This window comes from Ruditapes philippinarum, unplaced genomic scaffold, assembly GCF_026571515.1.
Source record: "Ruditapes philippinarum isolate M1 unplaced genomic scaffold, ASM2657151v2 ctg3403_1_1_1_1, whole genome shotgun sequence".
In the NCBI taxonomy this organism is placed as follows: Eukaryota; Metazoa; Mollusca; class Bivalvia; order Venerida; family Veneridae; genus Ruditapes; species Ruditapes philippinarum.
The window spans coordinates 62,477-80,528 of NW_026866425.1; positions in this window are offsets into that span (position 1 = coordinate 62,477).

Genomic DNA, 18,052 nt, shown 5'->3' on the forward strand with positions numbered 1-18,052 from the left:
TTGGGTATTTTCACGAACATGACCTGATTCAACTTAATGCAAAAGTTTTAATGACATTTGTGTAACATTAGCGAAAAGTCGAAAACTAACAAAACTAACAAGTTAAAATGGCGGGCGAAAACACGCTAATTAGCGAGGGCGGGGGGCGCGGAGCGAGATTAAGAAACATAATGGCGGGGTCGCAGGACGATAACACGCTAATTAGCGTGAGCGCGGGACGAAGTTTAATAAATAAAATTTCGCAACGCACCCCCGCTAATTAGCAAATTTTCGTCCAGCGACCCCACCAAGCGAAACTTTGAGAATCAACATGGGGCGCGGTGCAAAAACATGCGCGGGGCGAAGTATAATAGATAAAACTTCGGTCCGCGCCCCCGCTGTTTTATATCTGAAATCTCGTCCCGCGGCCCCGCTTATTAGCGTGGTTTTGCTCCGAGCTCCCGCCATTTTAACTTGTTAATTCTCGACTATTCGCTTGGCGGGGCGAAAACAAAAATAACTCAAATCAGCCACCATATACACTTATGCATTTGCAGTTTTAAGTGTACTATTGATATTGTTGGAAGTCTTTATATTTTCAATGTTGTACATCACTGGTAGGTTTTTATCCTGATTGTTTTTACATTTTTTTACGGATATACTAATCCTTGGCCGAGTGGTTGCCATTCATCACTGTAGATCTGAATCACGACAGGGACTTTGGATTCTTTCATGTGAGGAAGCTATATAGCTAGCTTTCGTGGTTCTACTCAGGTGCCCGTTCGTGCCTGAAAGGATGCATGGAAGAATGTAAATGTTACTAATGTTAACTGGATTGTCTTCAAATAAACTGGAGGTACAATGAAAGTTATAATGTCATATATATATAAGGAAGAACAACATTCAGTACCCTGTGTAAGCTGAAATACTTATTAGACAGTTCATTTAACACTCATTTAATCTTGCTTTACATACTATTTAGACATTTCAATTTACTTTCAATTAATCTTTCTTTACATATAGTTGACAATTCTTTCGATTAGTGAAATTTTTCACTCTAGGGCAAATATCAAGTTTAACTTTGTGTATATTATAGATAAGAGCTGTCTCCCCCTTTAAAATATTGTTTCTTAAAGGTAGATATGTATTTGAGATGATCAATAATTCTTTCCTTTTTGAAAGGGCAAACATGGGGTTTTTAATGTTTAAATTATGGTTTTAAAACGTGTTAAATTCTAATCACCTGAGATAAGGATCACTGATGTATAAAATAATTCGCTATAAAAAGCAATAACGATATAAACAGTGTAGTATTTTGACATTCATAAAAAACACTAAATCACTATAAATGTGCTAATTGTCAACAAGAAAATGAAGCAAAATATTGTTCAAGTAATTGACCTCTAAGTTTCAGAAACTATAACTAGACAAAAAACAAACAAGCAAAACCCTTTTCATTTCATTGGCAAAATGGAAGTTTAAAGTATTTTTTCCGCAACTCTTCACAGTTTCAATCATTGTTCTTCACAAACATGGAATCTTGATGTACATTTCAATGGAAAATAAGAGTTTCATACTTATTATTCACGAACAGGTATTTTAAACATCTTTTTTATATCGGTGGTTCTACTAAGATTACTGTTCGTGCCTGAAATTATGCAAGGAGGAGTTCCTCGGCTCGACTTCCACCAGTTAAGCCAATGTATTGCCATATCACTTATACTGTGTTGGTGTGACAACCCCCCCCCCCCACCAAAAAACAAGAAAAAAACAAAAACAACAACAACAACCAAAAAACCCACACCTTCGGACGATATTCAGGGATAATATAGCAAATCGGTTTATTCCCCCTTTCGTTTAGTTATGTTGCAACGGGGATATAAAAGTCTTTTTTGACATAGATCAAGAAGAATAACTTTTTCCATATATGTATTTCATTTCTGATTATATAAAGCAAATTTACTTGGACAAGTCAATAAGAAATTAAACAATAAGAAATACATTAGCTGTACCTCCGTCGTATACATGAGCAATGTCTAGCAATTTTGATTATTGTGGTCTTAAAAATCAATTTTGCCTCTTAGAAATATTTCTACCTGAACAAAAGTAATTTATGTATGTCGGTTGTTTGTTTTCGAAGTTTTTCTCAGTTTGATTTCAGAATCACAAAGACACAATATAGTGAAATTGTCATTTAATGCTATTTAAATGACTAAATGTGAACAATGCATAATAGTAAAACATACAAATTTAAAACAACATAACATTTCAAATGAATGCAATTGTTATAAAAACAATTATGCAACAATGCAAAAAATATCAACTATTATGCATGTATGGTAAGAGAAATCAAATGTTGGTTAACCATCAAAACGCCGTTTATGCAACAATTCAAATGCAATTATGCAACAATGCAAAATAGAAATAAATATGCATGAACAAATGCCATTCAGAAAAATTGTTATCAACTAAAAATTTGCAAATACTGGTTAACCAACAACACACCTCATTTGGGAGAGGAGAGTGGGTTTTAACAATTTCTTTTTCTTAACTTTTTGTTCTTACAAAATGGCTGCTAATTTATGTTAATGTGCTATCTAAAAACTGTCCACTAAGTTACTATCCGGACAGTGGGCTAACGCCCGTCTGCTATTGCAAAACCGGATTGTAGGCTAACACCACTATATTTCTTAATTACAATAATATGTCTCATCCATAAATGTATTTATTTAAAATAAATGATAATTTATGTATGTCGGTTGTTTGTTTTCGAAGTTTTTCTCAGTTTGATTTCAGATAAACACAAAGACACAATATAGTGAAATTGTCATTTAATGCTATTTAAATGACTAAATGTGAACAATGCATAATAGTAAAACATACAAATTTAAAACAACATAACATTTCAAATGAATGCAATTGTTATAAATACAATTATGCAACAATGCAAAAAATATCAACTATTAAGCATGTATGGTAAGAGAAATCAAATGTTGGTTAACCATCAAAACGCCACATGTTGCAAACCTAGTTTGCAATATCCGCCAACAAAATAAAGTATAGTAAAAATTAAAGTTTGTCAGAGTATGTTGTTAACCTCCATATATTTCATATAGTAAACTACATAGCTTGCAAAGCATTTAGAAAAGACATCATTTTCCCCCAACATTGATCAAAATTGCTTAACATGTCTTTTTATATGCCCAAAAGAATTTCGGGCATATTATGGTATACCCCCTGGCGTCCGTCCGTCTGTCCGCCCGTTAGCAATTTGGTTTCCAGAGCATAACTTAAGTTCCATTAGGTCCAAATTATTCAAGGATGATTGTCCATATTGGATAATAGATCCCTATTGATTTTGGGGTTACAAGGTCAAAGGTCAAGGTCACTATTACCATAAAACTGAAAACAGTTTTCGGAGCATTTCTTAAGTTCCGTTTAGCCCACAATATACAAATCTCACAGGATGATTGTCCATATTAGTTAAAAGACCCTATTGATTTTGGGGTCACAAGGTCAAAGGTCAAGGTCACTATTACATTAAAACTGAAAATAGTTTCCGGAGCATAACTTAAGTTCCATTTGGCCAACAATATTCAAACTTCATAGGATGACTGTCGATATTGTGTACAAAACCCCTATTTATTTTTTTGTCACAAAGTCAAAGTTCAAGGTCACTATTACCATAAAACTGGAAACAGTTTCCGGAGCATAACGTAAGTTCAATTTGGCCCAGAATATTCAAACTTCATAGGATAATTGTCCATATTGGTAGAATACTCCTATTGATTTTCGGGCACAAGGTCAAAGGTCAAGGTCACTATTACCATAAAACTGAAAACAGTTTTCGGAGCATAACTTAAGTTACATTTGACCCACAATATTTAAACTTCATAGGATGAGTGTCGATAATATGAAGACGACCCCTATTGATTTTGGGGTCACAAGATCAAAGGTCAAGGTCACTTTTACCTTAAAACTGAAAACAGTTTCCAGAATATAACTTAAGTTCAATTTGGCCCACAATATTCAAACTTCACAGGATGATTGTCCATATTGGGTAGAAGACCCCTATTGATTTTAGGGTCACAAGGTTAAAGGTCAGGGTCACAATGATCTTTACTCTGAAAATTATGGTTTCTGGAGCATAACTTAAGTTCCATTTGGCCCACAGTGTTCAACCTTCATAGGATGATTGTCAATATTGGGTAGAAGACCCCTATTGATTTTGGGGTCACAGGATCAAAGGTCAAGGTCACTATTACCTTAAAACAGAAACAGTTTCCGCTCAATAACTTAAGTATTATTCAACCTACAGGTGTAAAATTTAGGATGAACAGCCATGTCCAATACATGACGCTTATTGATTTTAGGGTCATATGGTCAAAGGTCAGCGTCAAAATGATCTTTACACTGAAAATTGTGCTTTCTGGAGCATAGCACAAGTTCCATTTGGCTAACAGTGTTTAAAATTCATAGGATGATTGCCAATATTGAATAAAAGATCCATATCTATATTGGGGTCACAAGGTCAAAGGTCAATATCAAATGACATTAATAATGTTTTACAACTGTCAAGCTTCATAGGATGAACATTTATATTGAGTACATTATTTATATGCCCTAAAAATTTTGCTTATATTATGTTATACCCCTGGCGTCTTTCTGTCCATCCGTCGTAGCATTTCTACTAACAAGATAACAACTTGATGGTGGTGCTTTGGAAACAGCAACTATATATATGAAGGTTCTTCAGCTAAAAAGGAGGATTGCTTTTGGAAGGAAGGAGGTAATACTTTATTAAATTCCCATGTCTTACAAATGCTTCATCCTTACTAAAAACACACATTCGGGCATATAATGCTCCACCTAACGGTGCTCTTGTTTATTGTTGAAATGATAATATTACACTATGGATGATCTGGTAAAATCATTATAATATTTTACATAACATGTGATATGTTAAACTAAATATTTAACATCTTAACATCACATATTGAAAATGGCATTGACAACTTTTTATTCCCTTTACACTCATATTTTATGAATAAATTAATACGTCTTAATATATATATAATGTTAATTTATACACATACTTATATTTTTAGAAATTATGAACATCAAATACAAATATGGTAAAACATTTAATACTATATCACACCATTTAAACATACTTTCTATTTTACAAAACATATTAACTGCGTTATAACATAGCAACTGGTTTTATGCTTTCTGCACTATATGTTGACACATAGTAATATTGAAGTTATCAATACATAGATGGTGCAGAAAAATCATTATATAAATTGTGCATTACCTGTGATATGTTTATAACATATACATCAGTTTAGAAACATCTAACATCATATACTGTATATATTGTATGATAAAACCTTTGCTACTACACTACATACAATTAAAACATACCCTTCTTTTTTCTTATACCATCAACTGTTTTTGTAATACCTGCGTTATTTATAACTTGTAAAATCTGTAACAGTAATATGTAAAATCATAATATAAATTAAGAAAATACTCAGTACATTAACCTAGCATATATATACTTTTTGAATAACTTAACTTCATAAACCTATATGGTAAAACCTTCTCTACTACATCTCAAAACCATTTCAACATACTCTCCTTATGTCTAATGTATAGTGTAAAAACATAGCAACTGAATTTATGAGATCATTATTATTTATTTGTTCGGTTGGTTAAACGTGGAAAAAAGTTATCAAGTCGCCGTTTCATGGGTTATCGTTTTTGCTAATCGTGCCAACCCTTATAAAAAATACCAGTATTTAGAATCACAGATACAGCTTATGTTTCACAAATGCTTGTACAATTTCATCTTAAAAATCCAGTTACGTTATGATTATTTAAGTCAGAAAACACTTTAAATCCAGTAAAATCTGTCTGAAAAGACAAAACATAAATAAGTTTAAATCATTTAATTTCTTAAAACATTTGGCTTAAATATTGCATGACAAATAATATAACATATTAATTATAGCATTGTTATTTGAAAACATGTGTAAACAATGCACTTCCTTTTAGAACATACATCAGCACAGAAACTTAGTCGAAGTTCAACATATTTCACACATGTCTACTTTTTTCTCAAAAATTACAATATGTTGCAACATGTAAATCAAACGACTGGTGGCATTAATTTTCAAAAATCAGAAAAGTTTTCAAATTCTTTAAGAATTATTATACACTATTAACATAATCATTGAAAAGCAATTTTCTTCATCATTATTTTTTCAAAGATACGCGGCCTGTCTGACCTGACAATTAATCTTAATTTACTCTCACATATCACTACAAACATTGGATGAGTTAGAATATAATCATCAAATTCTTTTACTCCTTCATTTATGTGCACTGTAACTACTTCAACAAACTGACCAAGGGTAAGAAGACTGTCAACAAATGACCGCCATGTGTCCATACTCATTAGTGCATTGTCTAATTTTATATGTGTAACACTCATCTCTGGTGTTACAGTAAGAGCGTTATCGCCTACATCTACATTCAGTAATGTGAGATTTCTAAATTGATGTAAAGTATGTACAACATTACATACTTGTCTACTGTATTGAAATCTACCAACATAATTGTCTTGTAATGTAAGTTCTGTCAGTCTGCTCGCATTTGATAAGAGATCAAAATCGGTACCAGCTGAAATATGTATACTCTCAAGGTTTTCTGTGTTCAGTCCAGAAATCCTAATATTCTTACAATAAGACATATTTAGAATTTGAAGCCGACTGTGCTTAGACAGATCTACATGTGTTACATGCATGAAACCCTCATCATCATCATGTGTAAAAATCAGTTCTCTTAAAGTGGTCTGCTGCAACAATTATATCAGTGATGCTTTATTACAGGTTAGTTTTTCAAGGTAAATGTTAACAAAAACGGGTAGCAAAACAGCCGTCTCCAAATTTCAATGAGTTTGCTGGTGTTTGATGGCGGTACAGAAGGATAGAAATCGAGACTGCTGTCATTAATGTAAACATGTACAAGTTGTTCATTGTTTATGTTGGAAATTTGTATTTGACCACAGTGTTTAACCATAAGCTCCCTGAACTGGTTCTGCTTAGTAAGGTACATCACATGCACATGACCATCCGGAGCCTGATCGTCAGACACATGTATTAAAGTGAGTTGTCTTAAAGGCGCTTGTTGTATTATCAATACAAGTGATGCTATATTTACAGTAACTTTGTTAAGGTGAAGTTCAGTTAGTTTGCTTGTGACTGATTGAAGATAAAGGTTTCTAACGTCTGAGAAAAAACAACCTTTAATTTCTTCAATGTATATCTGTTCAAGTTGTTCAGTGTTTAATCCTGTAATTATTAAATTAGGATACTTGGCAAACCTTAGTTTTTGGAGATGAATCTGCCGAGACAAATCAATATCATAACGTTCCTCCTTGTAACATTTTACATTATTCTTGGCCAGTTCTAATTAAAGTACTCTGTTGTAATAAGGATTTCAGTATTGCTTTATAAGATGAACCAGCAAGACCTTTAATGTACAGTTCCATGGATTTGCTTGCATTATGTAGCAGGTTCATATCTAATGCATGTGTCGTATGGTCCTTTTCACATGTAGGGAATGGCTGTTTATGCCTGTGAAGGACATAAAACATACGCCTTGATAAATAAATAAACAAACAAGATAAACAATTTCTGGCGCAAACCAAGAGAAATATTTATATCAAAGTGCATAAATACAGTTTCGAAATACATAAACGATCAATGGAAATATGCATGATAATGAAACATAATGAATAACAACAATTACCTGTGAAGGACATAAAACATACGCCTTGATAAATAAATAAACAAGATAAACAATTTCTGGCGTAAACCAAGAGAAATATTTAATATATCAAAGTGCGCATGCGTGAGGTGTTTTTTTCCGGGAAGTTTGTAAAAACGAAGACCCGGCATGCAAATTATGTCGAAATGAAATATAAGAAATTAGTTGTTATAATGAGATGATGAAATGGAATGATATCGGAATGATATGGAATAATTGATTGTATATCGGACTGTAAAGAAACATAGATAACAGACAAATACAAGGACAAAATGATACATAAAAACGATATTTAAAAACACGAATATCGACCACATGACATACTTCCCCACTTTGGGGAATGTCGCCCCGACATTCATAAAATATTAAAGAGGAAGAGCTTGAATCAGACATTGCAAGTAGTAAGCTTAGACCATAAAGTAACTAAACTACTAGGTACTACATAACTAAATGTTATGTCGTAACATATCGGCCTATGCATAGTTTACAATAAAATGGACTAAATACATAAATTAAAGAGCAAAGATGTTATTGAAATTTATAGAGTAAACTTGTATCGACTATTTGTGTTTGCCGAGTGTTTAGCCTCACCTAAACACCACGCGCTAAAATTGAGCTAGTTTCATACTACTGTGACCGGCGTTCGTCGTCCGGTTGTAAACGACATCTCCTCCTAAACGTTTGGTAGATTTTGATGAAACTATACAGGAATTAACCTTATATGAGCGTTTAAAATGCTCAAATTATTCCGGTCTGTTGGACAAGATGGCCACCAGTGCTAAATAAGAAAAAAATGTTAAATGACATCTTACCCCCAACCTCTCAGATTTTGATCAAACTCAACAGAAATAATCATTGTCAGGCCTTTATTGAAATTGCTATCATTGTTTCGGTCTGGTGTACAAGATAGCGGCTAAAGCTAAAAATAAAAAAGATAAACCTTTAAACTAGATGTACTCCTAGATGTAATAATTATTTAGTACATTTTGATGAAGCTATACAGGAATGATCCTTGGTTAGTTTCTATACAATTTTCTCAAATGGTCCCGGTCTGCTGAACCATATGATCGCCAGAGCTAAAATTAAAAAAAAACTTTCAATCACATCTCCTAAACTATGCGGCGGATTTGATGAAACTAAATAGGAACAATCCAAGTATAGTATATAATAATTGCTCAATACAAATGATTCTGGTCTGCTGAACAAGATACCGTTCGAGCCAAAAAAGTGGTATATGACTTTTTGTCCTCAACCGCCCGATAGCTTGTGATAAAAGTCCTTTACTGCAGTCCGGTGTGGATGGTAGAGCTAAAATTAGAAATGAACACACTTTAAACCACATCCCGTCTTTAACTATCGGGTAGATATTGATGAAAATATACAGAAATGATCCTTGAATAAGCATTGAAGGTCAAATGTCAGATCAATAAATTCATTGAAGGGACTATTAATGTGCAGAACCCGTGCTGCCTTAGTGCAGATCCAATGTCAAAGTTACCCTTAAAGTCAAACTTCGAACATTTTGTAGATGACATTTTTTCAAACTAATACTCAAAAAAATTTTTTTAAAAAAATTTAGAATTTCGTTAAATAAACCTCTATTTTAGAATTAGTGTGGGGTTTTGCACTCTTTGGGAGCTCTTTTTTTTAAAAGGCGATGGAAACAAAAATGGGAAAAAAAATTTAAAAAAAAGCCCCATACAATGAAAATTTTTTTACCTTTAATTCTACCCTTTAACCAAACTAGGTGGTGATTCCCATTCGGTTTTTCGTGTTCGCCCCCCAAAAGGGGGAAAGAAGAACAAAAATATAATATCACTTAGCGCGTCTTCGCCTTAAACCTTTGAGGGCGATGATACGAAGACACGATATATTAAAGGCGAAAGATCTTCTTCTGCAGAATTGTCATGTCGGCGGGTAAAAATCTTTATATCGGCGCCTTATGTTTGTCGTGTCGTCGTGTCTCCGCCTCAAAATGCGAAAGTCGAAGACACGTTAATTAGCCAATTTATCGTAGGAAATTGGCAGCGTTCGTCAAAATTGAAACTTATGTCACATTTGTGCAGACATTACTTTGTAAAATATTGCACTATATTTGTAGAGTTATTAATTTGTCAGATATTGCCAAAACGTTAGTCATTTGTCAGATATTGGCAAAGGCCTAGCCTTTTTAAGATAATGGAAAGAGGTTGAAAGGTAATCACATAAAACCTTAATGACGGTGCTATGAATAGTTATCAGAATTTCTTTGAAAAAAGTAAGGTGCTGAGTCATTTAATTATGGAAAAATCAAGATTTGGGGAAGAACTGAAATTATAGAAACTGGAGATGAATTGTCATTTGCAGTTGATACGTGGTTTCTGACATATAAGTATTAAAGAGTGAATCCTTGTAATACTCATTTGAATTTTCGAATGACTCGCATTTAATGTTAGTTTACATAAATATCATGATCTGAGTTGAAGTTGAGGGGCAAAAATCAAGTTTGTTAATGTATATATCATGGGAAAGAGTTATCTCTCTTATATTAAAACTTGATCTTTAGGTTAAAAAATAACTTCAGTAAAACACAAGTTTGTTACGGTAAAATCGATAACGAAATATTAAAATTATTTTGATTTAGTTTTGACATGTCGGTCGGTTTTCTGCCCATCCCCTGTTCGTATTAAGATCAAATTTAATATATTTATAGTTTGTTCTAAAAAGAACAACTCCTTATTTAGATCAATCAAACGTTAATAAATACGGGGAGGATCATTATTCAAGCTGTTTTGCTTTGGTTTATTACATGACCTATAATACCAAACAAAGTTGTATTCAACTGAACTTGATACCAGTGAAATGAGAGTTTTATAACAAGAAACCCAAAGTGCTCCGTGGTATCTAAATTGATATCCAAAAATAACGTGGGGTTCTTCTTTTGTGTATCTGGAAATCAAAGCCATAAATTTACAAATGGTATCTTCTTAGTATATTTCGCTAATCATACTTGTACGAGTATATTATAACAATACCATACTAAGAAAATTGGTTTAATCTTATCTAAAAATCATGCTCAACTGGACTGCATAGAGTCAAAGACTGGTCCGTTTGGTAACTTTTAGCAAATACTGGATTGAATTTTCCGAAACATCATTGGAAGCTTAACTGTGTAGCATATTAGCGGCATCAGCATCATTATCAAAATCTATATATCTTTGTACCAGGGGGCTTTATCTGATGAATGAATTTCCTCCATATAGTTTTAAGCTATTTTTTTCTTAGAGACTTTTTTCAGCAGTATATTATAATTAATTGTATGCTCTGGCTTAGTGTTTTTTCTGCTCTCCAACTATGTTTGAATAATGGGAATAACGTCACGTCAAAATATGTGCATAACCGGGCAATACCATTTTCAAAGAGCCGCAAAAGTGGCACATGTATGTGATGAATATACTGTCTGGTTCTTCCCTCTATATCTTCTTCTTTACATGTTCTCCTAAACTATTTTGTGCTACTATGGGAGAACATATACATGTATGATATCTTTTCAACTTGTGAGGACTTATGTATGCTACTCTTAACAATTCTTCGAGTTATTATCCAGCACTAGTGTTATTTTGGGTTAATTGGCTATATCCCATTTAGGACTCGACCTCACAATCCCTTGGTTGAGATACATAGAGGATATTTGTTTGTTTTGCATGTAAGATTGAAATATAATTTCACTAAGTGAACACCAGATGCAATATTTTCACGAGTGGTGTAGGCCACGAGTGAAAATATAATAGCTGGTGTTCAGGAATGAAATATATTTCAATCTTATATGTAAAACAAATAAATTTTATTTTTATTTCATGCCTTTTAAGTGATTTTAAGTACTTTTTTTACTGATTTTGCCGCGTAACGTCACACATTCTCCTTTGTGACGTCATCCCATCATGACGTCACATCATTAATTTTGAAATATAGGTCTGTTGAATTTCTCTAATTTTGTTACATATTTAACATGATGTATGATGGCATCGACTTTCTTTTCCTAAAGAAGCAAAATTTACGCATGACGGCATTTATTTCTACCTGTTATTCTATTTAGTTATGATTTTCTTTTCATCCGCATTCAGATATAGTCCGGCTACAGTGAATATTATATTTAATAAATTTCACTAGTGGTTTATCAGAATATAATCATCTGATATATTACAATAAAACACTGGAAAGCATGAAATAAAAACACTTCAATCACAGTTCTACTGCTTACCTCGACCTTGTCATAAAACTTCGCTTGTACTTTGTGTTTTAGTTTATTTGGTTAGGTTTGTGCGTATTCGAGTGTAATATTGTTTCAATAAAGATATTCTGTTGTATTTAATATAAATATTCTTTTATGTTTAAAAATGGTACAAAGCAACCTAATTCTGAAAAGAAACAACAAAGCATTCCATTTACAAAGAAAAACAGAATGATCATATTTCTACAGATGTATTTTTTTATTTCTGATTTCTGATTATATACAGCACACTTAACAATTTAATATGATTGCAAACAATAATGAAGCTTCAATTTATGTAAATCAATCAAATGCTTGTCATTTATGTTTCGGGTGTCTTTTGTTTCTACAAAGTTTTACCATCATAAACTGATGTATGTTGGACTTCATCGGACATTCATTAAATTGCATCAGGGTCTTTTAAATAGAAAGACCCTGATTGCATATATATATATTTTATGAACTACTGAGATTTCCTGGTTTGAAAGCTTGTATGGCATATAAATAAGATGTCATATTTTCTAACCCTATCTTTACTGCACAATAACCAAAATTACAAAAAACATGACTTATTTTACAATCCATGACAAGTTTACAGATAAAAGCTCCAATAATAAATGAATAAATAAAAGTTTTCATATTTTTAGCACCTGTACCTCACAGAAATAATCAAATAAGGATTCAATTTCCAAAATGACAAGTTCGAAGATGAATAAAAAATAAACGAAATAATAATAATGGATAATTAAATAGTATACATATCAAGTTGAACATAATAACCATGTCAATATAACAGCATAAAAACAACAACCACACCTAGCAAGGCCACACTAGACTTTTTTGTATTTCAAAAGTCAAACATATAAGATGAAGAATATTATAGTAAAAATAACTCTAAAACATAACTTTCTCCTCGACATACAAAATATAACTCAAATTTCATATGAATCAATTCCATAATTGAATAATAAAGCTATGAAAATGTAAGCAAGTTTGAATAATTAGACATTGATAGAAAATGACAATTAAAAGTCAAGATCATATCACATATCACATAGCTAATGAAATTTCAATGTCAGTAGTTTGACCGTGACGGTAAAGGTTAAATAAGGATGTTGCATGTATTCATTATCCCTCATGTACAGACTCAACCAAACCGAGTCTGCAATCTCTTGTAATTTTGTTGTGATTAATGCTTCCGAGGGATCACTTTGTTACCAGATTTTTAAATAAAGGTGAACCTTAAATTTTAATAATTCAACATACGTGTTTTTCATCAGCGCTCTTTTGATTAAGCAAGATTCAAATAAATAACACAATTGATACAATCTCAAATAAATTCAGTATTCGACCCTGACTGTAAAGACAATTTAAAGTTACTATTCATGTGAGTTTTATTATAATTGTTCATTTGTCCGAGAATAAAACATATCAAAAATTAAATAACACAATTATGGCAAGCTTAGTAAATCGTTTTAATGTCTTGTTTCAATTATTGTTGTGCGAATGTATGAAAACAATACATTCGTTACTTGCGAAGTTGGTGATTTCAAACAAGATCATTAATGACTAAAGGTCTAGTTCAGCCTGTTCTACCCACAACATTATTGTATCAAAGTATTAAGACAATACATTAAGAAATGAAAAAATCCAATGCGAAGACAGAAACGGGAACGAACGACAGGACTGTAGCAAAAAAGCCGAGCTAAATAATAAAATAATTACTAATAATGATTAGAAGACTGTGTAAACTGTAACTGTACATTTTTATCTTAAATTACAGTGTTACGGCGCTATTCATATCTCATTCATATACTAATAATTCAACTGAATACATTGTAATACATGCAAAGGCCAACAAGCAAATTCGTTGAATTTCTACCCCCGCCGAGTACTGGTTATTACTAACACAACAACTGAAGTCACATAAGGCTTAATATATATATATATATATATATATATATATATATATATATATATATATATATATATATATATATATATATATATATATTATATATATATATATATATATATATATATATACATATATTTTAATTTATCATGGCGTAAACAGTAATATTCTTTGCACATGATAAACATTCAGGGCAATAACAGAGCCATAACTCTGTGTTAAATAGTAATATCTGGACATGCCAATGAGATGTAAATTGCCTTTTTATATCGATGGTTTCCATAAAGTTTTGTTGAAATCAATACAGCAGTTGCAAAGAATTAGCAATATTACTATATATGCATACTGCATAACTAATCAAGGGCCATAACTCTGTAATGAAGGGTCTGGTCTGAACAAGGCAACAAATTATGCACATCTCCTCTTGGTATGAATGGTTCCCATAAAATTTAATTAAATTCCAGCCAGTATAGCTGCAGCAAAGTAGCGCGGAAACAATAATTGGTCTAGATGTTTACTGCATAACTAATCAAGGGCCATAACTCTGTCTTAAAATGTCTGACCAGAACAAGCCAACGATATGAGCATCTCCTCTTGATATTGATGATTCCCATAAAGTTTCATTGCATACCGGGCAGTAGTTGCAGAGAAGTAGCGCGGAAACGATTATTGTTCTATATGGATACTGCATAACTAATCAAGGGCCATAACTCTGAGTTAAAGTGTCTGACCGGAACAAGGCGATGATATGCACATCTCCTCTTGATATTGATGATTCCAATTAAGTTTTGTTGAATTCCAGTCAGTAGTTTCAGAGAAGAAGTGCGGAAACGAATATTCCTCAATATGCATACTTCATATCTAATCAAGGACCATATCTCTGAGTTCAAGTGTCAGACCGGAACAATGCGACGATATGCGCATCTCCTCTTGGTATTGTAAAAAGTTTCGTTGAATTCTAGCCAGTAATTGTAGAGAAGTAGCGCGGAAAGGATTATTGGTCTATACGCATACTGCATAATTAATCAAAACCCATAACTCCGAGTTAGAGTGTCTGACCCGAACATGGCGACGATATGCGCATCTCCTCTTGGTATTAAAGGCTCTCATAAAGTTTCGTTGAATTCCAGCCAGTAGTTGCAGATAAGTAGCGCGGAAACGACTATTGTTCTATATGTATACTGCATAATTAATCAAGGGCCATAACTCTTAGTTAAACAATCTGACGAAAACAAGCCGACGAAATGCGTGTCTCCTCTTGATATTGATGATTTCCATAAAGTTTCGTTGAATCCCAGCCAGTTGTTGTAGAGAACTAGCGCGGAAACGAAATTCGGACGGACGGATGGACGGAAGGACGGACGGACGGGCGGATAGCGCCAAAACAATATCCCCCTTCTGATTCCATCAGCGGGGGATAATAAGATAGAAACAAAAGCCATGCATTTTTCAAACAATGGAATACCGCATAAACATGAAGAATATATTATTCACAAAATTTTATACAATTTTACAGTAAACAAAATTAATGTTGGAAGTATATTGCATGATTCTGTCATAGTTCAATCATCAAATTCATTAAAACATTCATATACATGCATGGGGGTGATCTTTTCAAGTAACAATAAAATATCATTGAATCTATAGGTCTCTTTGAAAATAAAAAAGCCGATTTTGAAGTGAGAATAAAAGATTCTAATTTATTCCTACCTGTCTGAATGTCTATTTCAATCATTATTTAAAAAGCGGAATGTCTATTTTATTTCTTTTTGTTTTTTTCTGTAGGTTTATTTCAATGGTAATGTTTGCATGACAATTTATTTCCTTATTTTAAATTCGGCATGTTTATTCCATTCTTTATCAAAAGGTCAAAATGTGTTTTTCATTTCTTGATGTAAAGTCAGACAGTCAATTTCATTCTATATTTACATTTAAAATGTTTTAAAACTACAATTTCATAGTGTATTAAAATTATACTTCCTCTATAATTTCATTATGAAAATACATAGATAATTTATATCATACATCATACAGCGGTCCTTTACTCCATTCTCCAAGAAAAAACATCAATAACATAAAAATCGACATACAAACTAGAAATATGTCCGTAGGGCACTGTTGTCCCAATACATTTGCCTTTATTCATGCAGATTTCATGAAGGTCAAGTGTTATATTGATACATATTATGTATAAAAATAGTATTATAAATAATGAATAAATAAAATCTATGGGTATAACCTTCTAAAGGCACAATGTCCAGGGGTTTTGGGGCTTATTTTATAGCCGTTATTGGGTCATATTCCAAATTGAAAATAGTATATTATTTTCCCAATCCACTAAAAAAGTTCCCAATTGAAAATTACAAAATAAACATATTGAATAAAAATTCTAAAATCTTTGCAATAAGTGCTTCTTCACTGTAATAGTGCTAAAATCTTTGAATATATCAACATAGACAGTAATTGTTTGCATTCATTTAATCACTGCAAAATTTCATTCGTGCATTTTTTCCCAATTTTGAACAAAACACCACTGACATTTCCAATTCAATGGGTATGGGTCGTGTTCCCAAAGTCTTGGTAAACTCCCTGATGTAAAAAATAACAGCGAAAATTAATTCACTGTTTTAAATTTAGATAAACCAAGACCAACAATACCTTTACAGAAAGTTGGCATATCAAGAAACATAAACCTGTCCATAATAAATTAATTGCACCTAAATTCAAACTTACGCTGCGTGTAACAATGTCACAAATAATCACAAAATACTCAATGTGGTGAAATTATTTCCTTGATTTAAATGTAAATATAGAACGAAAGTCATCCCTAATAACCTCAAATCTCTTATTAGTTCGCACGAAGTCACGTTTTTTTTTAGTCATTCCTTTTCCTGGTAGATCAACATAACCGAATGTTTTAACCACAACACATTGGCAAAGATTAAGAAGACTTTCAACAAATGCACACCATGTGGACAGAGTCATTCTTGCTCCGTAGTGTTTGATTAAAGCAAGACTTTTCATTTCTGGTGTTACAGTAATAGCCATGTCATCAATGTGTACCTTCGATAAAATGAGTGTCCTAAGTTGATGTAAAGTATGTATTACATTATCTTCTTGTTTGCTGTATTTTAATGCTGTGCCACTTAAGCAAAGTTCAGTCAGACTGCTGGCATTTAATACTAGAGTCAAATCTATTAAACCAAGTGAAATATCCAGATGTTCAAGGTGAGCAGTGTTTAAGTTGTAAAATTTCATACAACAATCATTTGAAAGCACAAGTTTCTGTAACTTGTGATCAGAAAGATCTATTTCATGCAAAACATGCTGATCACTAATCATATTTTTCAAAGTCAGTCGCCTTAAAGTGGATTGTTGTAATAACGATACAAGCGGTGCTTCATAGCCAAAAAACTCTTCTACATGTAATTCAATGAGTTTGTTTGCGTTTGATAAACAATTTAAGTCAAACAGAGCTTTTCGACCATGTCTAAATTTAGGATCTTCATAAAAAATATGTACCTGTTCAAGGTGATCTGTGTTTAATCCTGTTATTACTAAACCAGGACAATGTTCCACCTTCAGTGCCTGTAGTTGGTTTTGTCTAGACAGATCAACATCAACATTATGATGGATATTGGAAAATGTCAGTTGATTTAAAGTTGTCTGTAGTATAATAGGTTCCAGTATAGATTTCAATTGTACACTGTTAGCATAAAGTTCCTTAAATTCGCTTGTATTAGATGACAGTCTTAAAGTGCCTATTCTGGAACATTTGAAAATACGTACTTTTTCAAGGTGATCTGTGTTTAATCCTGTTATTACTAAACACGGACAATCTCTTAGCTCCAGTGTTTGTAGTTGGTTTTGTCTAGACAGATCAACACCAACATTATCGTCAATATGAGATAAAGTCAGTTGATTTAAAGTTGTCTGTAGTAAAAACGGTTCCAGTAAAGGTTTCACATTTACACCGCAAGCAAAAAGTTCCTTAACCTTGCTCGTACTAGATGACAGTTTTAAAGTTTGTATTGTGGGACATCGAAAAATATGTACATGTTCAAGCTGTTCAA